Raw genomic sequence first — 21,190 nt, 5'->3', positions numbered from 1 at the left:
TTCGAGATATTTGCAGATATATCTCAAGGGAAGGGGCCTGACGGACATATTTCGAGATATTTCTTCTTCTTGTTGTTCTTCTGCACAGCTAAGCTGGAAGTGTCATTTGCTGCTCGCAATAGTGCATAGTTATCTGAAAGAAAGGGGCCACGGTGTTTCTGTATCTCTATTATGTTGGTGCGGCTTCGGAACTTTTAAATATCTTGATATATCTCGAGAACTACGCATCAGATCAAAAAATATCATAGAACATAAAAAGTAGGAAACTCAATTCTCTACAAAAAAGGTCTCTTAACATTTTGCCATAGCTCGCTTCGTTTCCGAGATATTTGCAGATTTATCTCAAGGGAAGGGGCCTGACGGACATATTTCGAGATATTTCTTCTTCTTGTTGTTCTTCTTCTGCACAGCTAAGCTGGAAGTGGCATTTGCGGCTCGCACTAGTGCAGAGTTATCTCAAAGAAAGGGGCCACGGTGTTTCTGTATCTCTATTATGTTGGTGCGGCTTCGGAACTTTTAAGTATCTTGATATATCTCGAGAACTACGCATCTGATCAAAAAATATCATAGAAGATAAAAAGTAGGAAACTTAATTCTCTACACAAGAGGTCTCTTAACATTTTCCCATAGCTCGCTTCGTTTCCGAGATATTTGCAGATTTATCTCAAGGGAAGGGGCCTAACGGACATATTTCGAGATATTTCTTCTTCTTGTTGTTCTTCTTCTGCACAGCTAAACTGGAAGTGGCATTTCCAGCTCGCAGTAGTGCAGAGTTATCTCAAAGAGAGGGGCCACGGTGTTTCTGTATCTCTATTATGTTGGTGCGGCTTCGGAACTTTTAAATATCTTGATATATCTCGAGAACTACGCATCTGATCAAAAAATATCATAGAAGATAAAAAGTAGGAAACTTAATTCTCTACAAAAAGGGTCTCTTAACATTTTGCCATAGCTCGCTTCGTTTCCGAGATATTTGCAGATTTATCTCAAGGGAAGGGGCCTGACGGACATATTTCGAGATATTTCTTCTTCTTGTTGTTCTTCTTCTGCACAGCTAAGCTGGAAGTGGCATTTGCGGCTCGCACTAGTGCAGAGTTATCTCAAAGAAAGGGGCCACGGTGTTTCTGTATCTCTATTATGTTGGTGCGGCTTCGGAACTTTTAAATATCTCGATATATCTCGAAAACTACGCTTCTGATCAAAAGATATCATAGAACATAAATTGTAGGAAACATAATTCTCTACAAAAATGGTCTCTTAACATTTTGCCATAGCTAGCTTCGTTTCCGAGATATTTGCAGATATATCTCAAGGGAAGGGGCCTGACGGACATATTTCGAGATATTTCTTCTTCTTGTTGTTCTTCTTCTGCACAGCTAAGCTGGAAGTGGCATTTACAGCTCGCAATAGTGCAGAGTTATCTCAAAGAAAGGGGCCACGGTGTTTCTGTATCTCTATTATGTTGGTGCGGCTTCGGAACTTTTAAATATCTTGATATATCTCGAGAACTACGCATCTGATCAAAAAATATCATAGAACATAAAAAGTAGGAAACCTAAATCTCTACAAAAAAGGTCTCTTAACAATTGGCCATAGCTCGCTTCGTTTCCGAGATATTTGCAGATTTATCTCAAGGGAAGGGGACTGACGGACATATTTCGAGATATTTCTTCTTCTTGTTGTTCTTCTTCTGCACAGCTAAGCTGGAAGTGGCATTTGCGGCTCGCACTAGTGCAGAGTTATCTCAACGAAAGGGGCCACGGTGTTTCTGTATCTCTATTATGTTGGTGCGGCTTCGGAACTTTTAAATATCTTGATATATCTCGAGAACTACGCATCTGATCAAAAAATATCATACAACATAAAAAGTAGGAAACTTAATTCTCTACAAAAAAGGTCTCTTAACATTTTGCCATAGCTCGCTTCGTTTCCGAGATATTTGCAGATTTATCTCAAGGGAAGGGCCTAACGGACATATTTCGAGATATTTCTTCTTCTTGTTGTTCTTCTTCTGCACAGCTAAACTGTAAGTGGCATTTCCAGCTCGCAATAGTGCAGAGTTATCTCAAAGAGAGGGGCCACGGTGTTTCTGTATCTCTATTATGTCGGTGCGGCTTCGGAACTTTTAAATATCTTGATATATCTCGAGAACTACGCATCTGATCAAAAAATATCATAGAACATAAAAAGTAGGAAACTTAATTCTCTACAAAAAAGGTCTCTTAACATTTTGCCATAGCTCGCTTCGTTTCCGAGATATTTGCAGATTTATCTCAAGGGAAGGGGCCTGACGGACATATTTCGAGATATTTCTTCTTCTTGTTGTTCTTCTTCTGCACAGCTAAGCTGGAAGTGGCATTTGCGGCTCGCACTAGTGCAGAGTTATCTCAACGAAAGGGGCCACGGTGTTTCTGTATCTCTATTATGTTGGTGCGGCTTCGGAACTTTTAAATATCTTGATATATCTCGAGAACTACGCATCAGATCAAAAAATATCATAGAACATAAAAAGTAGGAAACTTAATTCTCTACAAAAAAGGTCTCTCAACATTTTGCCATAGCTCGCTTCGTTTCCGAGATATTTGCAGATTTATCTCAAGGGAAGGGGCCTGACGGACATATTTCGAGATATTTCTTCTTCTTGTTGTTCTTCTTCTGCACAGCTAAGCTGGAAGTGGCATTTACAGCTCGCAATAGTGCAAAGTTATCTCAAACAAAGGGGCCACGGTGTTTCTGTATCTCTATTATGTTGGTGCGGCTTCGGAACTTTTAAATATCTTGATATATCTCGAGAACTACGCATCTGATCAAAAAATATCATAGAACATAAAAAGTAGGAAACTTAATTCTCAACAAATAAGGTCTCTTAACATTTTGCCATAGCTCGCTTCGTTTCCGAGATATTTGCAGATTTATCTCAAGGGAAGGGGCCTGACGGACATATTTCGAGATATTTCTTCTTCTTGTTGTTCTTCTTCTGCGCAGCTAAGCTGGAAGTGGCATTTGCAGCTCGCAATAGTGCAGAGATATCTCAAAGAAAGGGGCCACGCTGTTTCTGTATCTCTATTATGTTGGTGCGGCTTCGGAACTTTTAAATATCTTGATATATCTCGAGAGCTACGCGTCTGATCAAAAAATATCATAGAACATAAAAAGTAGGAAACATAATTCTCTACAAAAAAGGTCTCTTAACATTTTGCCATAGCTCGCTTCGTTTCCGAGATATTTGCAGATTTATCTCAAGGGAAGTGGCCTGACGGACATATTTCGAGATATTTCTTCTTCTTGTTGTTCTTCTTCTGCACAGCTAAGCTGGAAGTGGCATTTGCGGCTCGCACTAGTGCAGAGTTATCTCAAACAAAGGGGCCACGGTGTTTCTGTATCTCTATTATGTTGGTGCGGTTTCGGAACTTTTAAATATCTTGATATATCTCGAGAACTACGCATCTGATCAAAAAATATCATAGAACATAAAAAGTAGGAAACTTAATTCTCTACAAAAAAGGTCTCTCAACATTTTGCCATAGCTCGCTTCGTTTCCGAGGTATTTGCAGATTTATCTCAAGGGAAGGGGCCTGACGGACATATTTCGAGATATTTCTTCTTCTTGTTGTTCTTCTTCTGCACAGCTAAGCTGGAAGTGGCATTTGCGGCTCGCACTAGTGCAGAGTTATCTCAACGAAAGGGGCCACGGTGTTTTTGTATCTCTATTATGTTGGTGCGGCTTCGGAACTTTTAAATATCTCGATATATCTCGAAAACAACGCTTCTGATCAAAAAATATCATAGAAGATAAATTGTAGGAAACATAATTCTCTACAAAAAAGGTCTCTTAACATTTTGCCATAGCTCGCTTCGTTTTCGAGATATTTGCAGATATATCTCAAGGGAAGGGGCCTGACGGACATATTTCGAGATATTTCTTCTTCTTGTTGTTCTTCTTCTGCACAGCTAAGCTGGAAGTGGCATTTACAGCTCGCAATAATGCAGAGTTATCTCAAAGAAAGGGGCCACGGTGTTTCTGTATCTCTATTATGTTGGTGCGGCTTCGGAACTTTTAAATATCTTGATATATCTCGAGAACTACGCATCTGATCAAAAAATATCATAGAACATAAAAAGTAGGAAACTTAATTCTCTACAAAAAAGGTCTCTTAACATTTTGCCATAGCTCGCTTCGTTTCCGAGATATTTGCAGATTTATCTCAAGGGAAGGGCCTAACGGACATATTTCGAGATATTTCTTCTTCTTGTTGTTCTTCTTCTGCACAGCTAAACTGTAAGTGGCATTTCCAGCTCGCAATAGTGCAGAGTTATCTCAAAGAGAGGGGCCACGGTGTTTCTGTATCTCTATTATGTTGGTGCGGCTTCGGAACTTTTAAATATCTTGATATATCTCGAGAACTACGCATCTGATCAAAAAATATCATAGAACATAAAAAGTAGGAAACTTAATTCTCTACAAAAAAGGTCTCTTAACATTTTGCCATAGCTCGCTTCGTTTCCGAGATATTTGCAGATTTATCTCAAGGGAAGGGGCCTGACGGACATATTTCGAGATATTTCTTCTTCTTGTTGTTCTTCTTCTGCACAGCTAAGCTGGAAGTGGCATTTGCGGCTCGCACTAGTGCAGAGTTATCTCAACGAAAGGGGCCACGGTGTTTCTGTATCTCTATTATGATGGTGCGGCTTCGGAACTTTTAAATATCTTGATATATCTCGAGAACTACGCATCAGATCAAAAAATATCATAGAACATAAAAAGTAGGAAACTTAATTCTCTACAAAAAAGGTCTCTCAACATTTTGCCATAGCTCGCTTCGTTTCCGAGATATTTGCAGATTTATCTCAAGGGAAGGGGCCTGACGGACATATTTCGAGATATTTCTGCTTCTTGTTGTTCTTCTTCTGCACAGCTAAGCTGGAAGTGGCATTTGCGGCTCGCACTAGTGCAGAGTTATCTCAAAGAAAGGGGCCACGGTGTTTCTGTATCCCTATTATGTTGGTGCGGCTTCGGAACTTTTAAATATCTCGATATATCTCGAAAACTACGCTTCTGATCAAAAAATATCATAGAACATAAATTGTAGGAATCATAATTCTCTACAAAAAACGTCTCTTAACATTTTGCCATAGCTCGCTTCGTTTCCGAGATATTTGCAGATTCAGCTCAAAGGAACTGGCCTGACGGACATATTTCGAGATATTTCTTCTTCTTGTTGTTCTTCCTCTGCACAGCTAAACTGGAAGTGGCATTTCCAGCTCGCAATAGTGCAGAGTTATCTCAAAGAGAGGGGCCACGGTGTTTCTGTATCTCTATTATGTTGGTGCGGCTTCGGAACTTTTAAATATCTTGATATATCTCGAGAGATACGCGTCTGATCAAAAAATATCATAGAACATAAAAAGTAGGAAACATAATTCTCTACAAAAAAGGTCTCTTAACATTTTGCCATAGCTCGCTTCGTTTCCGAGATATTTGCAGATTTATCTCAAGGGAAGTGGCCTGACGGACATATTTCGAGATATTTCTTCTTCTTGTTGTTCTTCTTCTGCACAGCTAAGCTGGAAGTGGCATTTGCGGCTCGCACTAGTGCAGAGTTATCTCAAAGAAAGGGGCCACGGTGTTTCTGTATCTCTATTATGTTGGTGCGGCTTCGGAACTTTTAAATATCTTGATATATCTCGAGAACTACGCATCTGATCAAAAAATATCATAGAACATAAAAAGTAGGAAACTTAATTCGCTACAAAAAGGTGTGTTAACATTTTGCCATAGCTCGCTTCGTTTCCGAGATATTTGCAGATTTATCTCAAGGGAAGGGGCCTAACGGACATATTTCGAGATATTTCTTCTTCTTGTTGTTCTTCTTCTGCACAGCTAAACTGGAAGTGGCATTTCCAGCTCCCAATAGTACAGAGTTATCTCAAAGAAAGGGGCCACGGTGTTTCTGTATCTCTATTATGTTGGTGCGGCTTCGGAACTTTTAAATATCTTGATATATCTCGAGAACTACGCATCTGATCAAAAAATATCATAGAACATAAATTGTAGGAAACATAATTCTCTACAAAAAAGGTCTCTTAAGATTTTGCCATAGCTCGTTTCGTTTCCGAGATATTTGCAGATATATCTCAAGGGAAGGGGCCTGACGGACATATTTCGAGATATTTCTTCTTCTTGTTGTTCTTCTTCTGCACAGCTAAGCTGGAAGTGGCATTTGCAGCTCGCAATAGTGCAGAGTTATCTCAAAGAAAGGGGCCACGGTGTTTCTGTATCTCTATTATGTTGGTGCGGCTTCGGAACTTTTAAATATCTTGATATATGTCGAGAACTACGCATCTGATCAAAAAATATCACAGAACATAAAAAGTAGGAAACTTAATTCTCTACAAAAAAGGTCCCTTAACATTTTGCCATAGTTCGCTTCGTTTCCGAGATATTTGCAGATTTATCTCAAGGGAAGGGGCCTGACGGACATATTTCGAGATATTTCTTCTTCTTGTTGTTCTTCTTCTGCACAGCTAAGCTGGAAGTGGCATTTGCGGCTCGCACTAGTGCAGAGTTATCTCAAAGAAAGGGGCCACGGTGTTTCTGTATCTCTATTATGTTGGTGCGGCTTCGGAACTTTTAAATATCTTGATATATCTCGAGAACTACGCATCTGATCAGAAAATATCATAGAAGATAAAAAGTAGGAAACTTAATTCTCTACAAAAAAGGTCTCTTAACATTTTGCCATAGCTCGCTTCGTTTTCGAGATATTTGCAGATTTATCTCAAGGTAAGGGGCCTGACGGACATATTTCGAGATATTTCTTCTTCTTGTTGTTCTTCTTCTGCACAGCTAAGCTGGAAGTGGCATTTACAGCTCGCAATAGTGCATAGTTATCTGAAAGAAAGGGGCCACGGTGTTTCTGTATCTCTATTATGTTGGTGCGGCTTCGGAACTTTTAAATATCTTGATATATCTCGAGAACTACGCATCTGATCAAAAAATATCATAGAACGTAAAAAGTAGGAAACTTAATTCGCTACAAAAAAGGTCTCTTAACATTTTGCCATAGCTCGTTTCGTTTCCGAGATATTTGCAGATATATCTCAAGGGAAGGGGCCTAACGGACATATTTCGAGATATTTCCTCTTCTTGTTGTTCTTCTTCTGCACAGCTAAACTGGAAGTGGCATTTCCAGCTCGCAATAGTGCAGAGTTATCTCAAAGAAAGGGGCCACGGTGTTTCTGTATCTCTATTATGTTGGTGCGGCTTCGGAACTTTTAAATATCTTGATATATCTCGAGAACTACGCATCTGATCGAAAAATATCATAGAACATAAAAAGAAGGAAACTTAATTCTCTACAAAAAGGGTCTCTTAACATTTTGCCATAGCTCGCTTCGTTTCCGAGATATTTGCAGATTTATCTCAAGGGAAGGGGACTGACGGACATATTTCGAGATATTTCTTCTTCTTGTTGTTCTTCTTCTGCACAGCTAAGCTGGAAGTGGCATTTGCAGCTCGCAATAGTGCAGAGTTACCTCAAAGAAAGGGGCCACGGTGTTTCTGTATCTCTATTATGTTGGTGCCGCTTCGGAACTTTTAAATATCTGGATATATCTGGAGAACTACGCATCTGATCAAAAAATATCATAGAACATAAAAAGTAGGAAACTTAATTCTTTACAAAAAAGGTCTCTTAACATTTTGCCATAGCTCGCTTCGTTTCCGAGATATTTGCAGATTTATCTCAAGGGAAGGGGCCTGACGGACATATTTCGAGATATTTCTTCTTCTTGTTGTTCTTCTTCTGCACAGCTAAGCTGGAAGTGGCATTTGCAGCTCGCAATAGTGCAGAGTTATCTCAAAGAAAGGGGCCACGGTGTTCCTGTATCTCTATTATGTTGGTGCGGCTTCGGAACTTTTAAATATCTTGATATATCTCGAGATCTACGCATCTGATCAAAAAATATCATAGAACATAAAAAGTAGGAAACTTAATTCTCAACAAAAAAGGTCTCTCAACATTTTGCCATAGCTCGCTTCGTTTCCGAGATACTTGCCGATTTATCTCAAGGGAAGGGGCCTGACGGACATATTTCGAGATATTTCTTCTTCTTGTTGTTCTTCTTCTGCACAGCTAAGCTGGAAGTGGCATTTGCAGCTGGCAATTGTGCAGAGTTATCTCAAAGAGAGGGGCCACGGTGTTTCTGTATCTCTATTATGTTGGTGCGGCTTCGGAACTTTTAAATATCTTGATATATCTCGAGAACTACGAATCTGATCAGAAAATATCATAGAAGATAAAAAGTAGGAAACTTAATTCTCTACAAAAAAGGTCTCTTAACATTTTGCCATAGCTCGCTTCGTTTCCGAGATATTTGCAGATTTATCTCAAGGGAAGGGGCCTGACGGACATATTTCGAGATATTTCTTCTTCTTGTTGTTCTTCTTCTGCACAGCTAAGCTGGAAGTGGCATTTGCAGCTCGCAATAGTGCAGAGTTATCTCAAAGAAAGGGGCCACGGTGTTTCTGTATCTCTATTATGTTGGTGCCGCTTCGGAACTTTTAAATATCTCGATATATCTCGAGAACTACGCATCTGACCAAAAAATATCATAGAACATAAAAAGTAGGAAACTTAATTCTCTACAAATAAGGTCTCTTAACATTTTGGCATAGCTCGCTTCGTTTCAGAGATATTTGCAGATTTATCTCAAGGGAAGGGGCCTGACGGACATATTTCGAGATATTTCTTCTTCTTGTTGTTCTTCTTCTGCACAGCTAAGCTGGAAGTGGCATTTGCAGCTCGCAATAGTGCAGAGTTATCGCAAAGAAAGGGGCCACGGTGTTTCTGTATCTCTATTATGTTGGTGCGGCTTCGGAACTTTAAAATATCTTGATATATCTCGAGAACTACGCATCTGATCGAAAAATATCATAGAACATAAAAAGAAGGAAACTTAATTCTCTACAAAAAGGGTCTCTTAACATTTTGCCATAGCTCGCTTCGTTTCCGAGATATTTGCAGATTTATCTCAAGGGAAGGGGACTGACGGACATATTTCGAGATATTTCTTCTTCTTGTTGTTCTTCTTCTGCACAGCTAAGCTGGAAGTGGCATTTGCAGCTCGCAATAGTGCAGAGTTACCTCAAAGAAAGGGGCCACGGTGTTTCTGTATCTCTATTATGTTGGTGCCGCTTCGGAACTTTTAAATATCTGGATATATCTCGAGAACTACGCATCTGATCAAAAAATATCATAGAAAATAAAAAGTAGGAAACTTAATTCTTTACAAAAAAGGTCTCTTAACATTTTGCCATAGCTCGCTTCGTTTCCGAGATATTTGCAGATTTATCTCAAGGGAAGGGGCCTGACGGACATATTTCGAGATATTTCTTCTTCTTGTTGTTCTTCTTCTGCACAGCTAAGCTGGAAGTGGCATTTGCAGCTCGCAATAGTGCAGAGTTATCTCAAAGAAAGGGGCCACGGTGTTCCTGTATCTCTATTATGTTGGTGCGGCTTCGGAACTTTTAAATATCTTGATATATCTCGAGATCTACGCATCTGATCAAAAAATATCATAGAACATAAAAAGTAGGAAACTTAATTCTCAACAAAAAAGGTCTCTCAACATTTTGCCATAGCTCGCTTCGTTTCCGAGATACTTGCCGATTTATCTCAAGGGAAGGGGCCTGACGGACATATTTCGAGATATTTCTTCTTCTTGTTGTTCTTCTTCTGCACAGCTAAGCTGGAAGTGGCATTTGCAGCTGGCAATTGTGCAGAATTATCTCAAAGAGAGGGGCCACGGTGTTTCTGTATCTCTATTATGTTGGTGCGGCTTCGGAACTTTTAAATATCTTGATATATCTCGAGAACTACGAATCTGATCAGAAAATATCATAGAAGATAAAAAGTAGGAAACTTAATTCTCTACAAAAAAGGTCTCTTAACATTTTGCCATAGCTCGCTTCGTTTCCGAGATATTTGCAGATTTATCTCAAGGGAAGGGGCCTGACGGACATATTTCGAGATATTTCTTCTTCTTGTTGTTCTTCTTCTGCACAGCTAAGCTGGAAGTGGCATTTGCAGCTCGCAATAGTGCAGAGTTATCTCAAAGAAAGGGGCCACGGTGTTTCTGTATCTCTATTATGTTGGTGCCGCTTCGGAACTTTTAAATATCTCGATATATCTCGAGAACTACGCATCTGATCAAAAAATATCATAGAACATAAAAAGTAGGAAACTTAATTCTCTACAAACAAGGTCTCTCAACATTTTGGCATAGCTCGCTTCGTTTCAGAGATATTTGCAGATTTATCTCAAGGGAAGGGGCCTGACGGACATATTTCGAGATATTTCTTCTTCTTGTTGTTCTTCTTCTGCACAGCTAAGCTGGAAGTGGCATTTGCAGCTCGCAATAGTGCAGAGTTATCGCAAAGAATGGGGCCACGGTGTTTCTGTATCTCTATTATGTTGGTGCGGCTTCGGAACTTTAAAATATCTTGATATATCTCGAGAACTACGCATCTGATCAAAAAATATCATAGAACATAAATTGTAGGAAACATAATTCTCTACAAAAAAGGTCTCTTAAGATTTTGCCATAGCTCGTTTCGTTTCCGAGATATTTGCAGATATATCTCAAGGGAAGGGGCCTGACGGACATATTTCGAGATATTTCTTCTTCTTGTTGTTCTTCTTCTGCACAGCTAAGCTGGAAGTGGCATTTGCAGCTCGCAATAGTGCAGAGTTATCTCAAAGAAAGGGGCCACGGTGTTTCTGTATCTCTATTATGTTGGTGCGGCTTCGGAACTTTTAAATATCTTGATATATGTCGAGAACTACGCATCTGATCAAAAAATATCACAGAACATAAAAAGTAGGAAACTTAATTCTCTACAAAAAAGGTCCCTTAACATTTTGCCATAGTTCGCTTCGTTTCCGAGATATTTGCAGATTTATCTCAAGGGAAGGGGCCTGACGGACATATTTCGAGATATTTCTTCTTCTTGTTGTTCTTCTTCTGCACAGCTAAGCTGGAAGTGGCATTTGCGGCTCGCACTAGTGCAGAGTTATCTCAAAGAAAGGGGCCACGGTGTTTCTGTATCTCTATTATGTTGGTGCGGCTTCGGAACTTTTAAATATCTTGATATATCTCGAGAACTACGCATCTGATCAGAAAATATCATAGAAGATAAAAAGTAGGAAACTTAATTCTCTACAAAAAAGGTCTCTTAACATTTTGCCATAGCTCGCTTCGTTTTCGAGATATTTGCAGATTTATCTCAAGGTAAGGGGCCTGACGGACATATTTCGAGATATTTCTTCTTCTTGTTGTTCTTCTTCTGCACAGCTAAGCTGGAAGTGGCATTTACAGCTCGCAATAGTGCATAGTTATCTGAAAGAAAGGGGCCACGGTGTTTCTGTATCTCTATTATGTTGGTGCGGCTTCGGAACTTTTAAATATCTTGATATATCTCGAGAACTACGCATCTGATCAAAAAATATCATAGAACGTAAAAAGTAGGAAACTTAATTCGCTACAAAAAAGGTCTCTTAACATTTTGCCATAGCTCGTTTCGTTTCCGAGATATTTGCAGATATATCTCAAGGGAAGGGGCCTAACGGACATATTTCGAGATATTTCCTCTTCTTGTTGTTCTTCTTCTGCACAGCTAAACTGGAAGTGGCATTTCCAGCTCGCAATAGTGCAGAGTTATCTCAAAGAAAGGGGCCACGGTGTTTCTGTATCTCTATTATGTTGGTGCGGCTTCGGAACTTTTAAATATCTTGATATATCTCGAGAACTACGCATCTGATCGAAAAATATCATAGAACATAAAAAGAAGGAAACTTAATTCTCTACAAAAAGGGTCTCTTAACATTTTGCCATAGCTCGCTTCGTTTCCGAGATATTTGCAGATTTATCTCAAGGGAAGGGGACTGACGGACATATTTCGAGATATTTCTTCTTCTTGTTGTTCTTCTTCTGCACAGCTAAGCTGGAAGTGGCATTTGCAGCTCGCAATAGTGCAGAGTTACCTCAAAGAAAGGGGCCACGGTGTTTCTGTATCTCTATTATGTTGGTGCCGCTTCGGAACTTTTAAATATCTGGATATATCTCGAGAACTACGCATCTGATCAAAAAATATCATAGAACATAAAAAGTAGGAAACTTAATTCTTTACAAAAAAGGTCTCTTAACATTTTGCCATAGCTCGCTTCGTTTCCGAGATATTTGCAGATTTATCTCAAGGGAAGGGGCCTGACGGACATATTTCGAGATATTTCTTCTTCTTGTTGTTCTTCTTCTGCACAGCTAAGCTGGAAGTGGCATTTGCAGCTCGCAATAGTGCAGAGTTATCTCAAAGAAAGGGGCCACGGTGTTCCTGTATCTCTATTATGTTGGTGCGGCTTCGGAACTTTTAAATATCTTGATATATCTCGAGATCTACGCATCTGATCAAAAAATATCATAGAACATAAAAAGTAGGAAACTTAATTCTCAACAAAAAAGGTCTCTCAACATTTTGCCATAGCTCGCTTCGTTTCCGAGATACTTGCCGATTTATCTCAAGGGAAGGGGCCTGACGGACATATTTCGAGATATTTCTTCTTCTTGTTGTTCTTCTTCTGCACAGCTAAGCTGGAAGTGGCATTTGCAGCTGGCAATTGTGCAGAGTTATCTCAAAGAGAGGGGCCACGGTGTTTCTGTATCTCTATTATGTTGGTGCGGCTTCGGAACTTTTAAATATCTTGATATATCTCGAGAACTACGAATCTGATCAGAAAATATCATAGAAGATAAAAAGTAGGAAACTTAATTCTCTACAAAAAAGGTCTCTTAACATTTTGCCATAGCTCGCTTCGTTTCCGAGATATTTGCAGATTTATCTCAAGGGAAGGGGCCTGACGGACATATTTCGAGATATTTCTTCTTCTTGTTGTTCTTCTTCTGCACAGCTAAGCTGGAAGTGGCATTTGCAGCTCGCAATAGTGCAGAGTTATCTCAAAGAAAGGGGCCACGGTGTTTCTGTATCTCTATTATGTTGGTGCCGCTTCGGAACTTTTAAATATCTCGATATATCTCGAGAACTACGCATCTGACCAAAAAATATCATAGAACATAAAAAGTAGGAAACTTAATTCTCTACAAATAAGGTCTCTTAACATTTTGGCATAGCTCGCTTCGTTTCAGAGATATTTGCAGATTTATCTCAAGGGAAGGGGCCTGACGGACATATTTCGAGATATTTCTTCTTCTTGTTGTTCTTCTTCTGCACAGCTAAGCTGGAAGTGGCATTTGCAGCTCGCAATAGTGCAGAGTTATCGCAAAGAAAGGGGCCACGGTGTTTCTGTATCTCTATTATGTTGGTGCGGCTTCGGAACTTTAAAATATCTTGATATATCTCGAGAACTACGCATCTGATCGAAAAATATCATAGAACATAAAAAGAAGGAAACTTAATTCTCTACAAAAAGGGTCTCTTAACATTTTGCCATAGCTCGCTTCGTTTCCGAGATATTTGCAGATTTATCTCAAGGGAAGGGGACTGACGGACATATTTCGAGATATTTCTTCTTCTTGTTGTTCTTCTTCTGCACAGCTAAGCTGGAAGTGGCATTTGCAGCTCGCAATAGTGCAGAGTTACCTCAAAGAAAGGGGCCACGGTGTTTCTGTATCTCTATTATGTTGGTGCCGCTTCGGAACTTTTAAATATCTGGATATATCTCGAGAACTACGCATCTGATCAAAAAATATCATAGAAAATAAAAAGTAGGAAACTTAATTCTTTACAAAAAAGGTCTCTTAACATTTTGCCATAGCTCGCTTCGTTTCCGAGATATTTGCAGATTTATCTCAAGGGAAGGGGCCTGACGGACATATTTCGAGATATTTCTTCTTCTTGTTGTTCTTCTTCTGCACAGCTAAGCTGGAAGTGGCATTTGCAGCTCGCAATAGTGCAGAGTTATCTCAAAGAAAGGGGCCACGGTGTTCCTGTATCTCTATTATGTTGGTGCGGCTTCGGAACTTTTAAATATCTTGATATATCTCGAGATCTACGCATCTGATCAAAAAATATCATAGAACATAAAAAGTAGGAAACTTAATTCTCAACAAAAAAGGTCTCTCAACATTTTGCCATAGCTCGCTTCGTTTCCGAGATACTTGCCGATTTATCTCAAGGGAAGGGGCCTGACGGACATATTTCGAGATATTTCTTCTTCTTGTTGTTCTTCTTCTGCACAGCTAAGCTGGAAGTGGCATTTGCAGCTGGCAATTGTGCAGAATTATCTCAAAGAGAGGGGCCACGGTGTTTCTGTATCTCTATTATGTTGGTGCGGCTTCGGAACTTTTAAATATCTTGATATATCTCGAGAACTACGCATCTGATCAAAAAATATCATAGAACATAAAAAGTAGGAAACCTAATTTTCTACAAAAAAGGTCTCTTAACATTTTGCCGTAGCTCGCTTCGTTTCCGAGATATTTGCAGATTTATCTCGAGGGAAGGGGGCTGACGGACATATTTCGAAATATTTCTTATTCTTGTTGTTCTTCTTCTGCACAGCTAAGCTGGAAGTGGCATTTGCAGCTCGCAATAGTGCAGAGTTATCTCAAAGAAAGGGGCCACGGTGTTTCTGTACCTCTATTATGTTGGTGCAGCTTCGGAGCTTTTAAATATCTTGATATATCTCGAGAACTACGCATCTGATCAAAAAATATCATAGAACGTAAAAAGTAGGAAACTTAATTCTCTACAAAAAAGGTCTCTTAACGTTTTGCAATAGCTCGCTTCGTTTCCGAGATATTTGCAGATTTATCTCAAGGGAAGGGTCCTGATGGACATATTTCGAGATATTTCTTCTTCTTGTTGTTCTTCTTCTGCACAGCTAAACTGGAAGTGGCATTTGCAGCGCGCAATGGTGCAGATTTATCTCAAAGAAAGGGGCCACGGTGTTTCTGTATCTCTATTATGTTGGTGCGGCTTCGGAACTTTTAAATATCTTGATATATCTCGAGAACTACGCATCTGATCAAAAAATATCATAGAACATAAAAAGTAGGAATCCTAATTTTCTACAAAAAAGGTCTCTTAACATTTTGCCGTAGCTCGCTTCGTTTCCGAGATATTTGCAGATTTATCTCAAGGGAAGGGGCCTGACGGACATATTTCGAGATATTTCTTCTTCTTGTTGTTCTTCTTCTGCACAGCTAAACTGGATGTGGCATTTGCAGCTCGCAATAGTGCAGAGTTATCTCGAAGAAAGGGGCCACGGTGTTTCTGTATCTCTATTATGTTGGTGCGGCTTCGGAACTTTTAGATATCTTGATATATCTCGAGAACTACGCATCTGATCAAAAAATACCATGGCCCATAAAAAGTAGAAAACTTAATTCTCTACAAAAAAGGTCTCTTAACATTTTGCCATAGCTCGCTTCGTTTCCGAGATATTTGCAGATTTATCTCGAGGGAAGGGGCCTGACGGACATATTTCGAGATATTTCTTCTTCTTGTTGTTCTTCTTCTGCACAGCTAAGCTGGAAGCGGCATTTGCGGCTCGCACTAGTGCAGAGTTATCTCAAAGAAAGGGGCCACGGTGTTTCTGTATCTCTATTATGTTGGTGCGGCTTCGGATCTTTTAAATATCTCGATATATCTCGAAAACTACGCTTCTGATTAAAAAATATCATACAACATAAATTGTAGGAAACATAATTCTCTACAAAATAGGTCTCTTAACATTTTGCCATAGCTCGTTTCGTTTCCGAGATATTTGCAGATATATCTCAAGGGAAGGGGCCTGACGGACATATTTCGAGATATTTCCTCTTCTTGTTGTTCTTCTTCTGCACAGCTAAGCTGGAAGTGGCATTTGCAGCTCGCAATAGTGCAGAGTTATCTCAAAGAAAGGGGCCACGGTGTTTCTGTATCTCTATTATGTTGGTGCGGCTTCGGAACTTTTAAATATCTCGATATATCTCGAGAACTACGCATCTGATCAAAAAATATCATAGAACATAAAAAGTAGGAAACTTAATTCTCTACAAATAAGGTCTCTTAACATTTTGGCATAGCTCGCTTCGTTTCAGAGATATTTGCAGATTTATCTCAAGGGAAGGGGCCTGACGGACATATTTCGAGATATTTCTTCTTCTTGTTGTTCTTCTTCTGCACAGCTAAGCTGGAAGTGGCATTTGCAGCTCGCAATAGTGCAGTGTTATCTCAAAGAAAGGGGCCACGGTGTTTCTGTACCTCTATTATGTTGGTGCAGCTTCGGAGCTTTTAAATATCTTGATATATCTCGAGAACTACGCATCTGATCAAAAAATATCATAGAACATAAAAAGTAGGAAACTTAATTCTCTACAAAAAAGGTCTCTTAACGTTTTGCAATAGCTCGCTTCGTTTCCGAGATATTTGCAGATTTATCTCAAGGGAAGGGTCCTGATGGACATATTTCGAGATATTTCTTCTTCTTGTTGTTCTTCTTCTGCACAGCTAAACTGGAAGTGGCATTTGCAGCTCGCAATAGTGCAGAGTTATCTCAAAGAAAGGGGCCACGGTGTTTCTGTATCTCTATTATGTTGGTGCGGCTTCGGAACTTTTAAATATCTCGATATATCTCGAGAACTACGCATCTGATCAAAAAATATCATAGAACATAAAAAGTAGGAAACTTAATTCTCTACAAATAAGGTCTCTTAACATTTTGGCATAGCTCGCTTCGTTTCAGAGATATTTGCAGATTTATCTCAAGGGAAGGGGCCTGACGGACATATTTCGAGATATTTCTTCTTCTTGTTGTTCTTCTTCTGCACAGCTAAGCTGGAAGTGGCATTTGCAGCTCGCAATAGTGCAGAGTTATCTCAAAGAAAGGGGCCACGGTGTTTCTGTACCTCTATTATGTTGGTGCAGCTTCGGAGCTTTTAAATATCTTGATATATCTCGAGAACTACGCATCTGATTAAAAAATATCATAGAACATAAAAAGTAGGAAACTTAATTCTCTACAAAACAGGTCTCTTAACATTTTGCCATAGCTCGCTTCGTTTCCGAGATATTTGCAGATTTATCTCAAGGGAAGGGGACTGACGGACATATCTCGAGATACTTCTTCTTCTTGTTGTTCTTCTTCTGCACAGCTAAGCTGGAAGTGGCATTTGCAGCTCGCAGTAGTGCAGAGTTATCTCAAAGAAAGGGGCCACGGTGTTTCTGTATCTCTATTATGTTGGTGCGGCTTCGGAACTTTTAAATATCTTGATATATCTCGAGAACTACGCATCTGATCAAAAAATATCATAGAACATAAAAAGTAGGAATCCTAATTTTCTACAAAAAAGGTCTCTTAACATTTTGCCGTAGCTCGCTTCGTTTCCCAGATATTTGCAGATTTATCTCAAGGGAAGGGGCCTGACGGACATATTTCGAGATATTTCTTCTTCTTGTTGTTCTTCTTCTGCACAGCTAAGCTGGAAGCGGCATTTGCGGCTCGCACTAGTGCAGAGTTATCTCAAAGAAAGGGGCCACGGTGTTTCTGTATCTCTATTATGTTGGTGCGGCTTCGGAACTTTTAAATATCTTGATATATCTCGAGAACTACGCCTCTGATCGAAAAATATCATAGAACATAAAAAGTAGGAAACTTAATTCTCTACAAAACAGGTCTCTTAACATTTTGCCATAGCTCGCTTCGTTTCCGAGATATTTGCAGATTTATCTCAAGGGAAGGGGACTGACGGACATATTTCGAGATACTTCTTCTTCTTGTTGTTCTTCTTCTGCACAGCTAAGCTGGAAGTGGCATTTGCAGCTCGCAGTAGTGCAGAGTTATCTCAAAGAAAGGGGCCACGGTGTTTCTGTATCTCTATTATGTTGGTGCGGCTTCGGAACTTTTAAATATCTTGATATATCTCGAGAACTACGCATCTGATCAAAAAATATCATAGAACGTAAAAAGTAGGAAACTTAATTCTCTACAAAAAAGGTCTCTTAACATTTTGCCATAGCTCGCTTCGTTTCCGAGATATTTGCAGATTTATCTCAAGGGAAGGGGCCTGACGGACATATTTCGAGATATTTCTTCTTCTTGTTGTTCTTCTTCTGCACAGCTAAGCTGGAAGTGGCATTTGCAGCGCGCAATAGTGCAGAGTTATCTCAAAGAAAGGGGCCAGGGTGTTTCTGTATCTCTATTATGTTGGTGCGGCTTCGGAACTTTTAAATATCTTGATATATCTCGAGAACTACGCATCTGATCAAAAAATATCATAGAACATAAAAAGTAGGAATCCTAATTTTCTACAAAAAAGGTCTCTTAACATTTTGCCGTAGCTCGCTTCGTTTCCGAGATATTTGCAGATTTATCTCACGGGAAGGGGCCTGACGGACATATTTCGAGATATTTCTTCTTCTTGTTGTTCTTCTTCTGCACAGCTAAACTGGATGTGGCATTTGCAGCTCGCAATAGTGCAGAGTTATCTCGAAGAAAGGGGCCACGGTGTTTCTGTATCTCTATTATGTTGGTGCGGCTTCGGAACTTTTAGATATCTTGATATATCTCGAGAACTACGCATCTGATCAAAAAATACCATGGCCCATAAAAAGTAGAAAACTTAATTCTCTACAAAAAAGGTCTCTTAACATTTTGCCATAGCTCGCTTCGTTTCCGAGATATTTGCAGATTTATCTCGAGGGAAGGGGCCTGACGGACATATTTCGAGATATTTCTTCTTCTTGTTGTTCTTCTTCTGCACAGCTATGCTGGAAGCGGCATTTGCGGCTCGCACTAGTGCAGAGTTATCTCAAAGAAAGGGGCCACGGTGTTTCTGTATCTCTATTATGTTGGTGCGGCTTCGGATCTTTTAAATATCTCGATATATCTCGAAAACTACGCTTCTGATTAAAAAATATCATACAACATAAATTGTAGGAAACATAATTCTCTACAAAATAGGTCTCTTAACATTTTGCCATAGCTCGTTTCGTTTCCGAGATATTTGCAGATTTATCTCAAGGGAAGGGTCCTGATGGACATATTTCGAGAAATTTCTTCTTCTTGTTGTTCTTCTTCTGCACAGCTAAACTGGAAGTGGCATTTGCCGCTCGCAATAGTGCAGAGTTATCTCAAAGAAAGGGGCCACGGTGTTTCTGTATCTCTATTATGTTGGTGCGGCTTCGGAACTTTTAAATATCTCGATATATCTCGAGAACTACGCATCTGATCAAAAAATATCATAGAACATAAAAAGTAGGAAACTTAATTCTCTACAAATAAGGTCTCTTAACATTTTGGCATAGCTCGCTTCGTTTCAGAGATATTTGCAGATTTATCTCAAGGGAAGGGGCCTGACGGACATATTTCGAGATATTTCTTCTTCTTGTTGTTCTTCTTCTGCACAGCTAAGCTGGAAGTGGCATTTGCAGCTCGCAATAGTGCAGAGTTATCTCAAGGAAAGGGGCCACGGTGTTTCTGTACCTCTATTATGTTGGTGCAGCTTCGGAGCTTTTAAATATCTTGATATATCTCGAGAACTACGCATCTGATCAAAAAATATCATAGAAGATAAAAAGTAGGAAACTTAATTCTTTACAAAAAAGGTCTCTTAACATTTTGCCATAGCTCGCTTCGTTTCCGAGATATTTGCAGATTTATCTCAAGGGAAGGGGCCTGACGGACATATTTCGAGATATTTCTTCTTCTTGTTGTTCTTCTTCTGCACAGCTAAGCTGGAAGTGGCATTTCCAGCTCGCAATCGTGCAGAGTTATCTCAAAGAAAGGGGCCACGGTGTTTCTGTATCTCTATTATGTTGGTGCGGCTTCGGAACTTTTAAATATCTTGATATATCTCGAGAACTACGCATCGGATCAAAAAATATCATAGAACATAAAAAGTAGGAAACTTAATTCTCTACAAAAAAGGTCTCTAAACATTTTGCCATAGCTCGCTTCGTTTCCGAGATATTTGCAGATTTATCTCAAGGGAAGGGGCCTGACGGACATATTTCGAGATATTTCTTCTTCTTGTTGTTCTTCTTCTGCACAGCTAAACTGGAAGTGGCATTTCCAGCTCGCAATAGTGCAGAGTTATCTCAAAGAAAGGGGCCACGGTGTTTCTGTATCTCTATTATGTTGGTGCGGCTTCGGAACTTTTAAATATCTTGATATATCTCGAGAACTACGCATCTGATCAAAAAATATCATAGAACATAAATTGTAGGAAACATAATTCTCTACAAAAAAGGTCTCTTAAGATTTTGCCATAGCTCGTTTCGTTTCCGAGATATTTGCAGATATATCTCAAGGGAAGGGGCCTGACGGACATATTTCGAGATATTTCTTCTTCTTGTTGTTCTTCTCCTGCACAGCTAAGCTGGAAGTGGCATTTGCAGCTCGCAATAGTGCAGAGTTATCTCAAAGAAAGGGGCCACGGTGTTTCTGTATCTCTATTATGTTGGTGCGGCTTCGGAACTTTTAAATATCTTGATATATGTCGAGAACTACGCATCTGATCAAAAAATATCACAGAACATAAAAAGTAGGAAACTTAATTCTCTACAAAAAAGGTCCCTTAACATTTTGCCATAGCTCGCTTCGTTTCCGAGATATTTGCAGATCTATCTCAAGGGAAGGGGCCTGGCGGACATATTTCGAGATATTTCTTCTTCATGTCGTTCTTCTTCTGCACAGCTAAGCTGGAAGTGGCATTTGCAGCTCGCAATAGTGCAGAGTTATCTCAAAGAAAGGGGCCACGGTGTTTCTGTACCTCTATTATGTTGGTGCAGCTTCGGAGCTTTTAAATATCTTGATATATCTCGAGAACTACGCATCTGATCAAAAAATATCACAGAACATAAAAAGTAGGAAACTTAATTCTCTACAAAAAAGGTCCCTTAACATTTTGCCATAGCTCGCTTCGTTTCCGAGATATTTGCAGATCTATCTCAAGGGAAGGGGCCTGGCGGACATATTTCGAGATATTTCTTCTTCATGTCGTTCTTCTTCTGCACAGCTAAGCTGGAAGTGGCATTTGCAGCTCGCAATAGTGCAGAGTTATCTCAAAGAAAGGGGCCACGGTGTTTCTGTACCTCTATTATGTTGGTGCAGCTTCGGAGCTTTTAAATATCTTGATATATCTCGAGAACTACGCATCTGATCAAAAAATATCATAGAACATAAAAAGTAGG

This window comes from Osmia lignaria, unplaced genomic scaffold (genome assembly GCF_051020975.1).
Source record: "Osmia lignaria lignaria isolate PbOS001 unplaced genomic scaffold, iyOsmLign1 scaffold0005, whole genome shotgun sequence".
NCBI lineage: Eukaryota > Metazoa > Arthropoda > Insecta > Hymenoptera > Megachilidae > Osmia > Osmia lignaria.
The sequence above is the reverse complement of the archived record's forward strand: the minus strand, read 5'-3'. Positions refer to the sequence as shown.